This window comes from Diabrotica undecimpunctata, chromosome 6, assembly GCF_040954645.1.
Source record: "Diabrotica undecimpunctata isolate CICGRU chromosome 6, icDiaUnde3, whole genome shotgun sequence".
Taxonomy (NCBI): Eukaryota; Metazoa; Arthropoda; class Insecta; order Coleoptera; family Chrysomelidae; genus Diabrotica; species Diabrotica undecimpunctata.
In genome coordinates this window covers 114,715,216-114,731,160 of record NC_092808.1, presented here as the reverse complement: position 1 = coordinate 114,731,160, position 15,945 = coordinate 114,715,216, and the positions used below count along the sequence as shown (strand labels likewise).

At 31.0% G+C, this 15,945-nt stretch overlaps 1 protein-coding gene across 2 annotated transcripts in view; it reads left to right on the top strand.

Moving 5' to 3' along the window:
* rdx (BTB/POZ and MATH domain-containing protein rdx) overlaps positions 1-15,945 on the top strand; it is a 264,099-nt gene that overhangs the window by 87,119 nt on the left and 161,035 nt on the right. The window lies entirely within an intron of this gene.

Below are 15,945 nucleotides of genomic sequence, written 5' to 3'. Positions count from 1 at the left end.
GGCGATATATAAGTTTTGTGTGATTTTAAAGCACGTGTTTGATACTGTTGACTGTTTGTTATTTGCGGCTATGGGAGGCGGGACTTAGAAAAAGGTTGTTGGCATCGAATATTTCCTCAAAGCTCGTTTCTGGTCTAGGTTTATGAAGTCCGTTAATACCTTTTTATTTAAGTTTATAATATACAAAGAAGGGCTATCTAACATCATTTTTGAGTTGTCTTATTTTGCATAACTATTTATAGCATTAGTTTTCTTTAGAACTTTGGTAATGAATATACTTGATCACTGGAGTATTTTGTTTACCACTACTTTTGAAGTTTATTGTGCCTTTGCCATTTTCTTATAGATTGTCAGTAAATTTAATTGCCGTTTACCTTTGATATTTGTGTTCAAAATCGGGAAAGGTCTTCTTTTGTTTATATAGAAATTCTTGGGAGTAAAATTAGAAGTTTTACCCTCTTCTTCTCATCTGCATTAATATTAATTTTATTATTTGAATTACTTCCTCCAGCCATGGCGTTTTGAGTGGGCAGTCAATAAATCTTTTATCTTTTTACTGTTTAATTTCTTGTATCTGTAGTGTTGTAATTATTGATTAATCGGCATTTTTACAAATTGCTTTTATCCTTCAGATGTCCTTTAATAGCATTGTTTCAAGTTGGCCATATTTAGTGCCTTTATGTAAAGTACAGGCGTCAATATGGTCGAATAATTCGTTTTGAAAGTTCAGTAAGTTTATAATAGGTACCTCTTAAATTTAATTTATTGCATTACCACTACCGATGTCTAATACTTTCTCAAAATACAAATTTGTGTTTTAGTTCAATGAAATTAAATTGAAATCGGGGTTTATTTCCATTAAATATATATTTTCAGAACCATATTAAATCGCATTAAAATATCTTTTACGAAGTCGTGGAGCTGCGGTTAATGATACAGATACAGTCCAAATACAATACAAAAACTATTGAAGTTAATGGATGACCAAAGAATTAATGTACCAGTGGAACTGCTGAATTTTTGTAGTCAATATGATCGATACCACGAGAAATGTTAACGTCAACACCTATGCATACCGAAAAAATCAAAAGTGTACAGATACCACCGAACAATAAAATAATCCCCATGTCACACACTGAAAATCATCTTAAAAATAATTTATACCAGGCTATATTCAAAGCTCTAGGTGGATATTATTGAGCTTTATTTGACCCCAACGTACTTATTCAAAACTGTTTTGACCCTTTATCAAAAATAAGTTTTGCTTGACCAGTATGACATAAGATTGGTTACTTAATAGTAATATGTAGTAATATAAAAAAATTTCTTATTTAATTTTATTGTCTCATTCATAATGAAAATTCAGATATATATATTATACATTTTAAAAAGATATTGTCATTATTTTTGACGGATCCAGTGTTACTATGCCCTTTACACAAAAAAAGAGAACCAACTAAAATGCAATAATTACTGCGGAATAACTCTCCTAAATACAGCATACAAGATACTGTTAAACATCTTGCATGAGAGATTGAAGCCTATACCGAAGCATTCCTAGGAGAATATTAGGCAGGTTTCAGGCGTAGACGTTCAACTATTAACCAGATTTTCACACTAGGGCAAATTCTTGAAAAAGACCAAGAGTTGTCAGAAAATCAAACTTCAGCGAAATATTACAAAGTGATTTATTGAGCTATACTATTCCTTTTAGTCAATACCTAACTCTTTACTTTGCCATTTAATGTTTTAAATTTATAGAGAAATTTATAAAACGGTGGTTGAATTATACCTAGCTGAAATTATAGTTCCCAGCCATAAATAACAATTACTATTGGCGAGTTAAACTTTTATCCCTCTATAATATAGGACAATGATTTTCGCTACAAAAAGCAGAGGAAAATGTGTCGGAACAATAAGAGTTTAGATACTTTATTACAATTATATAATTTCCATTGTATAAATGCCTTGTTTTGTTATAACCTTTATGTATCACAAACTACTATACAAATTCCCAGACTGTATTAAATACATTTTTTTAAAACCAAATCGCCAAATTTTGATATTGCTGTACCCAATGGTTTTATATCTTTGGTATCAGGGCCCTGTGTCTATCTACCTGTCTGGACTCAGGTAAAAGGCACTGAATGTTGGTTTTATTTTGTTTACCTGGTTTGTTTGATACTGGATTTGTTTGATAAAACTTTCTTTTTTATTATTCTACCTACAGGTATGTTTTGTATCTAGAAAAAAATAATACAATTTTGTAATCAGAGATGTGAAAATTTTAATAATACTTGCATTCTAGAGAGATTGATCTTTACTTTTACTAAGCCTAATATAAGTACATACAATATTGATAAAAGTACACTACAAATTTTTAATATGTTGTTTGAGCAACGTTTTAAAATTATTAAGAGTATTACATTTTTTTATAGATGCAGCAAACCGATTAAATTTAAGTACCACGCAATTACTTTACCTCCTATACCATATTGTTTAAGTTTAGAAATCAATATTGTCCTGTCGATGGTCTAAAAAGCTCTTTTTAAATCAATAAATTCTAGAAGAATTAAATATGAATAACTCTATGTACAACACAACCTAATTCTGGAAGAATTAAATATAAATAACCCTATGTACAATACAACTTTAGATAGTAGACAAGAAACAAGCTACTTATAAAACATTTGACAAACAAATGTTTATACTCCATTTGGGAATTATGGATAGCACGGTTTTAATGACACAGTTCATTTTATGCGAACGGACTAACTAAAAATTTCAGTGCATTTCCATGATAAGTTCTAAAAAAGTCTGACGTTTTTTTTTTCCAATGAGGCAATACATATTAGTCTTTTAATAAAAATGAAAATATGATTCTTTAACAGGCTTCAAAACGTCAGATTTTTAAAGATGTTATGTGTACTTTTAAGTATACTAGTCAAGCGATGTAATGGCGATTCATGGAAGACCAATCAAATCAAATTGATCATGTATCTGTTTCACTATTAATAAAACATGAAGACTCGAATTTTAAAAACTAAACCAATACAAGCTGTTATTTATATGAACATAGGTCTTTTTATACTATTTGATTAATTGTGTATTCTTCATTAATAAACCAATCTCTATATTCCCAGTTGCACTTTGTGTGTAGCTCTAATTACTTAACGTTCGTCTGTACATGTCCGAGCACTTTTGTTAAACCGCCGAAAATACGAACCTAATCAATTAATTGCTACTCTACATCTCCCTCTGCATGGTCTTTATCATTCAAATTTCGTTTCTCTTCTCCCATACTTTCCCTTATATGAAATCTCTCTCCCTAATGCGACGAGGCAATCCGAATATAGGGATAGGGACAAGGGTGAGAACCTTATTTACCACCCTATGTTCTGCTAGAATTTACGGCGGCCTTAAGCGCTTGGGAGCGGAGATTTTGGGTGTCTTGTTGCCAAAGATACTATCGAAAATTATGGTTATGTGATGGGAGGTTTAGATCTCTCAACAGTAAGTATATGGATTGTAAATGGCTGTTATGAGATTGTATACACTAAGTACTGTTTAGATAAACTAATTTCCAATTTTGCAAATCTGATTTACTATTGTCAGCTGCTATGTTTTTATCGTAGATATAATTTTTACATTGCTTTAGGTCAATATTTAAGGAAATAGCAAATTAAAACACATTACAATTTTTATAAATCCTGCAACTATTAAACTTAATATTCACGTAATCACTTTGACCAATCTAATCTATTTCATTATCTCATTATATCATAACATGATTATCTAACACATGATGGTTATGTCTATGTCTTATGTTTGCTTTGACACGCTGGTATTTGTCCACGTGGGTGGATGAAGCTCACTTGACGGTCGGAATAAAAATTAATAGAAAAAATAAGCATGTGTGCGTTAACAATAATAATTTTTTGGTCGACCCTGAATGAAATCAACCTATAGTAATTAGAGATAATGGTTGTCTGACCTTGTCGTCCAAAAGTTCGTTCTGAACGTAATTTTTGCCATAGTTTTAATATAAAGATAGCATTGCTAAAATTTTCAATAGTCTGGTGGCTTATGTATCTCATATACCGTTCCATTTGATCAAATAATCTTATCCACATCGAGTCAAAGTTAGTACTTCGATTAAAATGAACATTAACAAATCATCAACTTAAAAATAATAAAAGTAGCGCAAAATGACATTGAGTCGACAAAGTTTAAATTGTTTCTTTTGGTTAGGAAATAATAATATACGTACTACAGGGATCTTTATTTAGAACGTTGATAATACTTGACAATGAGATACAGTACATATTTTTAATCGTCTTCTTTTTTGGCTATTTTTAAGCATTTTATCATCTGCTTTTAATCAAAGAAATTTGTTGTTTCAATCAACCTTTTGCAGATAGTCTCGAACATTTTAGTACAGTATGTGGAATTTCACTTTTATGTACATGGGGACCGTTTTTAGCATTGTACCATTTTGACTCGTTAAAATAATCTTCATTAGTTTTAAAAGTGTTTTTGAATACGTTAATAGATAAAAATAATAATTAGATAACTAGTAACCCCTAAGAATATCAACAGACTGATATATCTCTTAGATATGATACGGAAAGATTTTAAAACAAAAATTTAATTCTTAGTTACTACAACAGAAGAATTTTGAATAAAGGAGTAAAATAAGAGGACTCTTTATTTCCAGCCCATTCTTAGTTTTAAAAGAATTCTGAGAAAAAAAGCTGATTAAGACCAATCTCGTGGTAAACTAAATACAAGCAGTTACTTACTCATGCTCATAAAAGCAATATAACGACCTGGACTTGACCAAAACGTAAAAAAATATGGACCGAGAAGTATTTAAATCTGGAGAAAACGAATGAGACAATTACCTAACCACACATAATTATAATTCGAAATAACAACTTAGCTATGATTGGACGATTGGAAAAAGGCCTAAAGAACTAATAAAAGAATGAATCACGATGGGAAATCAGACTTACTGCAAAAACAAGACGTTACAAAAAAACAAAAGATCTTAGAGGAGAAACATTTGTTAATATATGTTTTATTAAAAAATGATTATCCTTTGTTGTTTATAAATAAGGAATTTTCAAGATTCGACCTAATGGAAAATAATAACTTGGAACGGAATCCTACAGCATCAACAAGGAATAATACGAGGAAAATAACAATACCATACATAAAAGAATTATCAGAAAAACTTAAAACGATACGAAATAAATCAAACATTTCAATAACATTCAAAACAACAAACACATTGAGATCTATTTTATCTAAAACTAAACTTAACAATGAACAAGAAAGAACAAAGAATTGTATTCATGAAATACCTTGTGAATATGATCATTTTTATTTAGGTAAAACATCAAGATCATTAGATGTTAGAATAAGTAAACATCAATCTTATATTAAAAATAATAATTTGATAGATCTTAAATATGTAAACACGCATAGGAAAATGAATATAGGATTCAATGGAACTATTCAAGTATAGTCCTAAAAGAAACAGATGGTAAAAAGAGACAAATCAAAGAAGTGGCTCTAGTTATGCTAAATGCGAAATCAATAAAAAGAAGATACCACGATTAGTAAGTCAATAACATATCGGGGATACATTTGTGTTTTTAAATAATATACATATATAAAATCAGAGTTTGGTGTTTATTGAGAGTAAACTAAAATGTAAGACCATTGTAGTATTATGAGGTTTATATCCTGGTTTTTCCTCATGTTTTACTATGGAATCACTAACAGGAGAATTTTACTGTCATCATTGCATGTAATTGTCTTTTTAAAGACGAATCACATGCTTTGATTTTTCTGATGGGTATTCTCAAGTAAAAGTTGATTTCATGTAATCGAATGTAATCTTACAATAAAGTCGTCCCATGAACGCAATTCAACAATATTGGCAATACATTTTAAAGTCGTCTACTTTAAAATGTATAATGTATGTCTGAATTATCAATATAAATGAGTCAGATAAAATTAAATTATTAGAAGAATTTTCCACCAAGGTAACAAAAAACAAAATTTGTTTAATTGATTAATGCTTTGTATTTTGAGACCGTTTTACGAAGTGGAAATCGAAAGGTCACAAATAAACTTATTTTAAAAAAAAATTGTGGCATATTCCCAATAAAAGTAGTAATTGCAACAATATATTAATATTCATAATAACATTTTTGTTATTCGAACAACCATATGTGAAACATATAAAAGCAAACCGATTAGAATGGATAGGACATATAATGAGAAGATACCAAACATATATAATTGAAAAAATGATCATACTGGACCCCAAAGGGCACACAAGCAGAGGAAGGTCAAGAAGGAGATGGAGATAAGTTATCAGAATAATTGGATTTGATAGTAAACTACAGATTTAGAAAAGAGTGGAGTAAAATTATACAGATAGGATGCCCCTAAAAATATAAAAATTAAGAAAATAATGTGTAATCCGATTCATAAAATTAATAATAATGATATAAAAAGTATATTTTAAACAAATTGTCAAAATATAGTTTATTTAATCAAAATAAAAAAACAATAATCCACTCAACTATAATTCCCCTCTTTCAATTCGTAATTTTAGATTAACTGTTTTATTGAGTTGGCAACGGTTTGCCGAATATTTTGACCTCACTGTTGGTTTAATCGACAATGACAGACTAACGTTGGTATTAGTAATGACTGTCCTTAAACACGCACACGCGTAAACTCACAATTCATTAATTACAGTTACCTTAAAATGTGTGTATTCGGAGGTGGTGGTATTGAAATGACGAGGGTCCATGTCGTGTTTTTACATTAAATGAAATAATTAGCCAGTGCTACAAGATATGGATCGTGTAGTCGATTAACAATCAATTTTGTAGATTTTTAATCTTTATAATCGGTAACACTTTTCTATGCTAAAACTACTGTATATTTTTTTCGTACAACTTATATTGTGCTCAAAAAGGTTCTGAAACTGTTTTCTTATAACATGTCTAAGTCAAATACTATGTTTATATGGGAATAAGCCATAATTTATTGCAATGACAATTACATTTTACCTAAAAAATGTAACATTTCGATTTCCGTTCCGGAAATCGTTCTCAAACAAGATTATTAAATATTAATAAAGTCTCATGATTTTATTTTGAAAATACTTGACTAACTAAAACTTCTACGAGAAGTGGACATGCGTTTCTGTTATCTCGCTCCCTTATGGTTCGGTCGCCGTTCTTTGCGCATCTCAGAGACAAAGTGAAACGTGCCAAGTGGTGGATAATTTTTATTAAAATAAATAGTGAACGACAATAAAACTACATAAATTTTATATTGCGAACATTTTGCAAAAGAATACTGATGGTAGAAGCTATATCAGCTTTTTTTTCAATTCCTATTAGCAAACCTTGGCGATTTAATACATCCTTGTATAGATTGTAAGCTCTTTGTAGCAAAATTTATAGTTCTAAAAGGCTCTATTACCTCTATAACATTAAGCGGGTATTTGTAATTAGAGTTGACAGATGTATCACGAAAGTTTTGCCACCACAGTTGCAAATTTTAGTCGACCCAACTTTGGTTCAAAATAAAAAAAATCTAATATAATTTACCTCGTACATACTTCACCTTCCCTTGATTATAAATATGTTTCAGACGCTTCTATTCAACTGAAACTGTGCCAGATACCTAAAAAGTAATTATATTCTATGACTGTCTTGTAAAAAATTATATCACTATTAATAATCTCTCTAACTTTTACATGTACTTAACAAAAGCAGAGTTCTCTAGCTCATTAGTTGATTTTCGTTATAGGTATAGACAATATTGCGGTAACATGTTAAATGACGTCAAGAATTGAAGCGCATTATGGCAACGTTGCTAGGATTTAATAAATACTAATCTCAAGATTTTCTCCTGAGCAGAAAAAAATTCTGTTAAAGTTCGATAATGAAGAGGATTAAATACCTTAGTATAAAAGAGAAGTACTAAAGGCACAGTATACTTCAATTAAATAAAGGTTGAAAATAAAACTTTCTATATTTAAAATTTCAATTTGTAATCACCTGATTATAGCGTTACCAACTTGTAACTACTCGCGTTTTTAATATGCTTAAAATAACCCAATAAGTAAATTAAAATCCAACAAGAGAAAAATTAAATTTCAAAGCGATCGCAATCGTGTATTTCCAACGCAATAGTTACCTACCATGTTACGAGCATTATTTGTGGATTGGAGGTGTATTACGTGAATCTGATTCAGTTTATTATTTTTAGAAATTGCGCGGGAGAGAAAGTTTTCAAACACTTCGAAAGTTCAACTACAAACGAATCGATTTCCTCAAATTTCTCCCTGAAACCGAGAACAGTGTAGGAGACAGAAATTTTTGTGCGAAATAAATATACAAGATGATTTACTATTATTGCATTGATCACGTTTTCAATCTTTAGCGGTTAAATAATACAATGAAAAATTATGAGAGTCAATACGTTGTAAAAGATTTTATTTTTCCATTTAAGTATTATCCACAAGGAAACTAAGTTCCTGTATTTGGCTGTATACCATATATTAAAAAATTTTTGAATAAAATCCTTTATAAAAAGGTATATAAAAAACCCAGTTGGGCTATGTTAAATTGACAAAACGTTTTCGGAATAAGTATTCCATCATCAGTGTCAAGTTAATACATGGATGTAGCCACTAAATATGGGGGTAAAAACCCTTTAAAAATTACTAAATGAAATTTAATTTACATTATGTCTAATTTACAATTAAGATGGTAAAGTTACCGTTGGATTGGTAACATGGCGACATATGACTCTACATTAAGTTGCAAGTCCTGAGACGGTATGTCTACGAGGACTTTATTAAAGCAACTCTGTTTGCAACTCTACCTTTTTATAAAGGATTTTATTCAAAAATTATTTAAGTATTAGTGTTACTATAAGATGTTAAAATATACATTTCTAGTGTGTTCTGAGCCATCTAACAAACAAGTAGGGTGGGAAGTTTAAATTCCACAGAATTACTTTCAATTACTTGATATTTTCATTATTAACCTAGGTTATAATTTCGACATATAATTAAACATAAGTAAATGTTAAATCCAAAACTTCCACTAAAAGCTTGCCACCACTTTCTTAAAAATAAGCTCACATAAATAAAGACAATAAATATCTTATATACCATTTTACAAAAAGAAGTTGTAAGTTTTTTAAATAAATATCTGTTCATAGAATTGAATAGTTACCAAAATTCATTTTATAAAAGCTTCTAAATTCGGGACTTCGCCTATTGTTGTTGTTTAAAGTAAGACGTGTTGAAATTAGCTGGTTAATTAATTAAAATAATAAATAATGGAATAGAATATATTATGCAATCGTAAAATAGGAAAACACTTGGCATAACTCATAAATGTTATCAATTCCAAAAAAGAAACAACCATGCTGGGCGCGTTGCTGTTTGTCAGATCAGTGGCCGTCGATGTATGTTTCAGGGCCCATCCAATCTTCGGTCGCGTCTCATTAATGGTCACGATCATAGTTTGGGAAATGATTATATAATACAGAACTGTTTCCCCAGAATATAATCAACTTGACATGATAAAAACAATTTTTGTGTGCTAATATGTACAACTAAAAGAAGGGTTTTTATACTATTTATTTAACAAAATGACCGTCAGGGATAGTAACGGCGACCTTCCAATATTGATTTGTGGTTAAGAATCAGGACTGATTTAATGGTGGAGAATTTTTAAGACAGTTAATTTCCAAAATTTCGAGTAAAAATTGTAATAAAAATACAAATAAATATACATAAAATGTATAAAATGTTTATGTAAAATGTTGATGTTTACGTAAAATTGCAAAGTTCTGATTTAATTCATGAGCATGTTGGTTAAATGGTCGACATATGTTTGCAAAACTAGCTTGCTGTTCAGATGTATATTTTGAAACTTCTTTCTTTTTGACGTATGTATACTTTTGGGCATATACCCTAGGGAGGTTATATATTCCTGAACTTTGGTTTTTCATATCTGTACCATTTTTCTTCAAAAAGTTTGCTACCTTATAGGTTGTTGGATCTTTGATTTAAACAATTTATCTATAGATCACTATTCTTGTTATTGTTATAATGTTATTTATGCTCATAAATATGTACAATAAGTAACAAAACATTTAAATGGGCTCACAACAGAAGAATTTATTTAAGATGAAGTCAACACTAAAGTAGTTTTATCGAGAAGCGATAGGGCATTTAAACAAATAAATATACCTGTACAGGGGTGTACTCTGACATGAGTAATATGTTTTTTTAAATAATACTTAAAACTACGTAAAATTTTTAACTTGTAATGTACTGAGAATGGTAATACAAAAATTGCTATAATTTACTCTTATTTAGAAAATTAAATTTTTGATGGTCGCTTTAGATTTGAAAATCATGAACATTAGAGCGAAAATAGTTAAAATATAACTATCACTATATATAATGACAAGTGTTTTTTCAGTAGAACTGTATTGCACTTTGTTGAAAATAAATATAAATAAATCTAAACGATATGATATTGATTGTATAATTAAATAGTCATTCAAAATAAATACTTGATAAATTTCCTTGAGATAAGATTTTAAAAACAAATTATGTTTGGATCGTTTATTTTACATATAGATTTGGTCATAAAAATAATTACTTTAATATAGGGGGCTTCCACAATTGGCTCAAACCATTTACAGAAGAAAGTAACGTTATAAATAATCGATTACGCTGTTAATGGTGTATTGAGTGGTTGTATTTAACTAAAATAGTTTTAGAAAGTGATTGGTACTTTTACTAAACCGCCATGAAAAACAAAAAATCATATCAATGCCGTTTGATTGTTAAGAAACTGCAATTGTAGCGAAACGTATTGTTAAGATGGGAAAAATATGTTACTTTTACTGCAGATAATATAAATGAATATATGATTTTATAGCGCAGGGTGTTATAACATTTTTTTTTTAGCATTGGTATTTATTCATTTTTTATTTTATACTTCTAATTTTTATTGATTAAATATATATCGTCCAGCCTTTAACGATAAACTATTAATGTAGATTAACCAATACAATTTTGATTTGTATAATTTGCTTATCACACTCTAAGTTGCATACACGGGGTAATTCTTTGTGAGTTTCAATTAGACGTTAAAAATTAATATCTGAAAATTTAGTACGGTTGGTTTTAAGATATGCCCAATTAATATATAATATTTAGAGCCTTTTACCACTTCCGGTTATATCGGAAGTTGACTGAAACTTATATTATACATTGCCCTCTACATTCTTATACATTTAACGTTTCTTTAGCATTCTCTCAATAGGAAGTCATGCAATCTTATACAAAAGTTGTAGGAGGCTGTAAATATTTTAGATTAATTATGGAGTGTCTTTAAAAATCCCTCATCCTAAATTTTCATATATTAATTACGTTATGTTTGTCTAAATTGTCAAATTGGAAAAAATCGCTCTGTACATATATAGTCACCTACCAGGCCCGGCTGGTAATATTTTTGGGATTCAGAAATGAAATACTGCGGTGAGCAACTTGGACTATATATCAAACAAACGATCCAATTGAGTAGGGAGTTACAGAAAAGTTTGTTATGGGCCCAAGAACTTACTTCATCGTCGCTACACTTGCATAGTATGAGATTTAAATCTTGTATAGTTTATGCTTGTTAACAGCTATTCTATTTGTGTATAATTTGTAAATAATAATTAGTTTGTAAATTTGTTAATTCCATTGATTATTTAGAAATAAAAGTAGTGTCAGCAAATGGAACGTTTTATGCAGCCAAAAAACACGAAAATAACCATTTTTGAAAAGTATGTTTATAATTTGTTAAGGCATTTTTGACCTACGCATAGAATCTGCTTCATACAGGAAAAGACAAAAGTTCATCATCATCATCATCATTCTGGCTTTACAAACCTGCGTGGATCCTAGTCTCCTCAAGAATTTCTCTCCAGTCGTCTCATCCATCGCCCTTCTCCATCAAGCACGTGTTCCCATATTTCTCATGTCTTCATCGATATTATCAAGGAACCTTGTTCTGGGTCTTCCTCTTCTTCTTTGACCAATGGGTCTATCAAGGAGTGTTTTTCTAGCTGGGTCATTTTGTTCCATCTGCATTACATGCCCTAGCCACCTCAGACGTCCTATCCCCTAGAAAAAAGTTCATCAAGTAAAATTCGTTGCTAATATTTAAAACTCTTCTTTTAATATCATATATTTATTATGCCTATCTATTTTAAATATTGTGTTTATATGAAGTTAAGCCAAAATTGATTGTAATGATAATTACATTATTGACAAAAAAAATTGACGTTTCGATTTCCATTCTGGAAATTCTCAAAAAAAATTATGTACTTAAGAATTTTGTTAAAAAGAGTGTATAACCGTCAAAGTTGTAAAGGTTATGGCATTTCAATAGTCATGCGTTGGCTCAACAGATATGAGGGTGGATTTGATGTTTGCCCTTTGGAACTTCAAAATCTAATTATTGTAAGTGTGTTGCATATGTATTGTGAATGATTGAAGACGATGTGTCTTAGAGTTTCTTAATCTGCTATTGTTGGTATATTCTTTTTGTTGACTTCTTCTTTCAATTTGGCAACCAAAGCCAGCTACATTCTGCTGATGGGTTTGCTACAAATTTTTTTTCATTGGGTAGGATGAGGACTGCTTCTTTGATTCTTCTGTTTGTCATGTCTGTTTATTTCATGATTATTGATGCATCTTTCCATTGTACTCTGTGTTCATTGTTCCGGGCATGTAATTTGCCAACGTCGCTGTATTTCATGCATGTTTCATGCTCGCTTATCCTGACAGTGGTCTTGCGGTTTCTCACAGTTTCCTCAAAGCGCTTTACAATTTTTTATACCGTCGCCTTATTGATAGGAGAACGGTTTGGGACAGTATCGTTGTCCAAGTTGTCTACTTCCTTATAAGATCTTTTTCTATCGATGTAGCCCTTCATCATTAAAACAGTAATTCGCTCATTTTCATTAAAAACCATATTTATTATATAGATTTTAAAAACACATAAAACAACTGTCAGCTTTAGTTAATAATACAATTTATTTTACTTTACTACTACTTTAAAACTTTTCAATAAACGTCAAGCCATTGTTAGTTTTATTAATTAATGTCAAAATTACAGCATTATATTTTTACTGAATTAGGTACTTCAAAACTATTTGGTACTGATGGATTTATTTAAGACCTTCGTAACTATATAAAATATTAAGTGTTATGGCCATATGGTTGAACTCTTATTGAAGTAAGGATTCCAGTAATAATATTCCAGAGTTTTGTATTTAAAAAACTAAAGTTACTAATAATATAAAAAAATTATAAATCTGGCAACATTGCAAGCATCAAATTTGAAATATCCTTATTCCAGAATAGGCGTATCCCGGTTTTTGTACAGTTCGTGATAGTAAGTGATAATTCGCTTTTCTGTGCCCCGTTGTACCGGTTTGTTTGCTTATGTCATAGACCCCATCTTAAATCATCAAGGACCAAGGACCAGCAACTTATGTGGAGTCGTACGTTGCCATGTTATCAAATCCACTGGTAACTTCAACATACAAATATATAAGATTGAATAATGTTAACTAAATTGTAACCTACAACTTTGAACGGGTTTTACTCAGATATTGAGTGGCTCAAAACATGTACACCTAGACACTGATGATAGTATATGGATTCCGAAAACGTTTTGTCTTTATGACATAGCCCGATTGGGTTTTTAATTATATACCTTTTATAAAGGATTTTAACTAATTTTTTGTCTAGCTTTTATTATTTTCTCCTCATTTTGTTTACGTTTTTGTTGTTTTTGTTGTAAGCTAAGCCTCTATAGAACGATCTAGCCCTTTCAGATGTGCAAAACTGACTCAAGTGGACCAGATCGTTGAATTTTTCCTTAGAAGTATTCCTTAGCTCTAAAAAACATCTATATGAAAAAAGAGAAAAGGAAGGGAATTTTTAAAACAAACTCACCTGTATATAATTGTGGTGGCAAAATAAAACACTTCATCGGAATTTGTAAATGGTTTGCGTATAATTGACGTGTCCCATTGTCCATTGTCTGGTCCAAAATTGTTACGATCAGAAGAAGGATGTGTTCCTATGCTTTTTAGATTACCAAAAAGCGTTTGATCGTGTCCAACACCACAAGTTAATGCAGATCCTCAAGAAAGTTGATATAGACCAAAAAGATATAAGATACATTGAAAACTTGTACTGGCATCAAACGGCACAGTTAAAAATAGACAATTCTATATCCAAACCCATACATATAAGAAGGGGCGTTCGACAGGGATGTGTGCTTTCCCCTCTTTTATTTAACATTTATTCGGAAGCCATATTTCAAGAGTCTCTGGAGGATGCAAAGATGGGAATCAAAGTGAATGGAGTACTGATCAACAACATACGATATGCTGATGATGGTATCTTAATTTGTGACAACATAGTCGATCTTCAACAACTTGTCACTATAATCGGAGAATACAGTAAGCGAATGGGATTAGAGATTAATACCAAAAAAACCAAATTTATGATCATCTCCAGAAACTTGGATGCACTTGAAAACTCCACCATAACACTGAATACTAAGTCCATTGAAAGAGTGAGTAAATTTAAATACCTGGGATCGTGGCTTTTTGAAGACTGGGCATCGGACAGAGAAGTAAAATGTCGCATTGAGCAAGCTCGACAAGCTTTCGTAAAATTCAAGAAGGTACTGACTTGTTCAGAGTTCGATCTTCAACTGAGACTAAGGTTTACTAAGTGCTACGTGTGGTCAGTGCTGCTATATGGCGTAGAGGGCTGGACACTCAAAACGAGGGATATAAACAGATTAGAAGCTTTCGAAATGTGGCTCTATCGCCGTATCCTAAAAATACCATGGACAGCGAAAATCACAAATATAGATGTCCTTAAAAGAATAAACCAAGAACGCCAACTTTTCGAAACCATCAAGAAAAGGAAAACGGCGTATCTAGGTCACATCATGCGAAATGAAAAATACCAGCTCCTCCAACTTATAATCGAGGGTAAAATTGAAGGCAAGAGAGGAATGGGACGCAAGAAAATGTCCTGGCTCCGAAACATAAGGCAATGGACAGGGATTAACGACATACAATCTCTGATACATATTGCAAGAAATAGAGAATTAATGGAAAATGTGATCGCTAACATCCATTAGTGGATTTGCATCTAAAGAAGAAGATTGTCCATTATAGGAATCTCGGTGTTTGAAAAGGCGTGGATGATTTTTCAATATTTCGAGTTCTCTGATTGGTCTTGATTTATATGTTGGTTTAGTTACGTAAATTTGGTCCAAGAATAGTAACCAGTTTCTTATAAGTGATTGATCGACCTCTACGACATCGAACGGATTTGGTTTTACTCGACATGATCTAATTTTCGTGTACCAATCCTCAGGAAGTTCAGCCATAATTTTTTGGTTTATCACACCCATATCTCGATCGCACTCCATGTAAGTATGACCTCGTATTGGGAAAATTATTTTGATTAAGTCCACCCTTTTTGCAGTATTAACTACATAGTGAAGATAACGGAAAACAGTGAAGCTTTTATTTTGGCCGCCACATGAATCACAGAATATGTGGAGGTGACGAACTGACAGACCAAGCTGAACAAAGATAAAATGGTGCAGAAATGACACTACTTCGTTGCTTTGCCTTTTGTGGTTTCAGGAAAGCAATCAAATGTAGCATTTTCTGTTGACAATACATGAATGTTAAAGGAGTGAAGCGTCAGTTGTCTCTTATAGTAGACGTCGTTGGTCAGAATACTTGGAGTGGATAAATTTTTTTCAAAATCCATAGCGACTGCTTCACAGT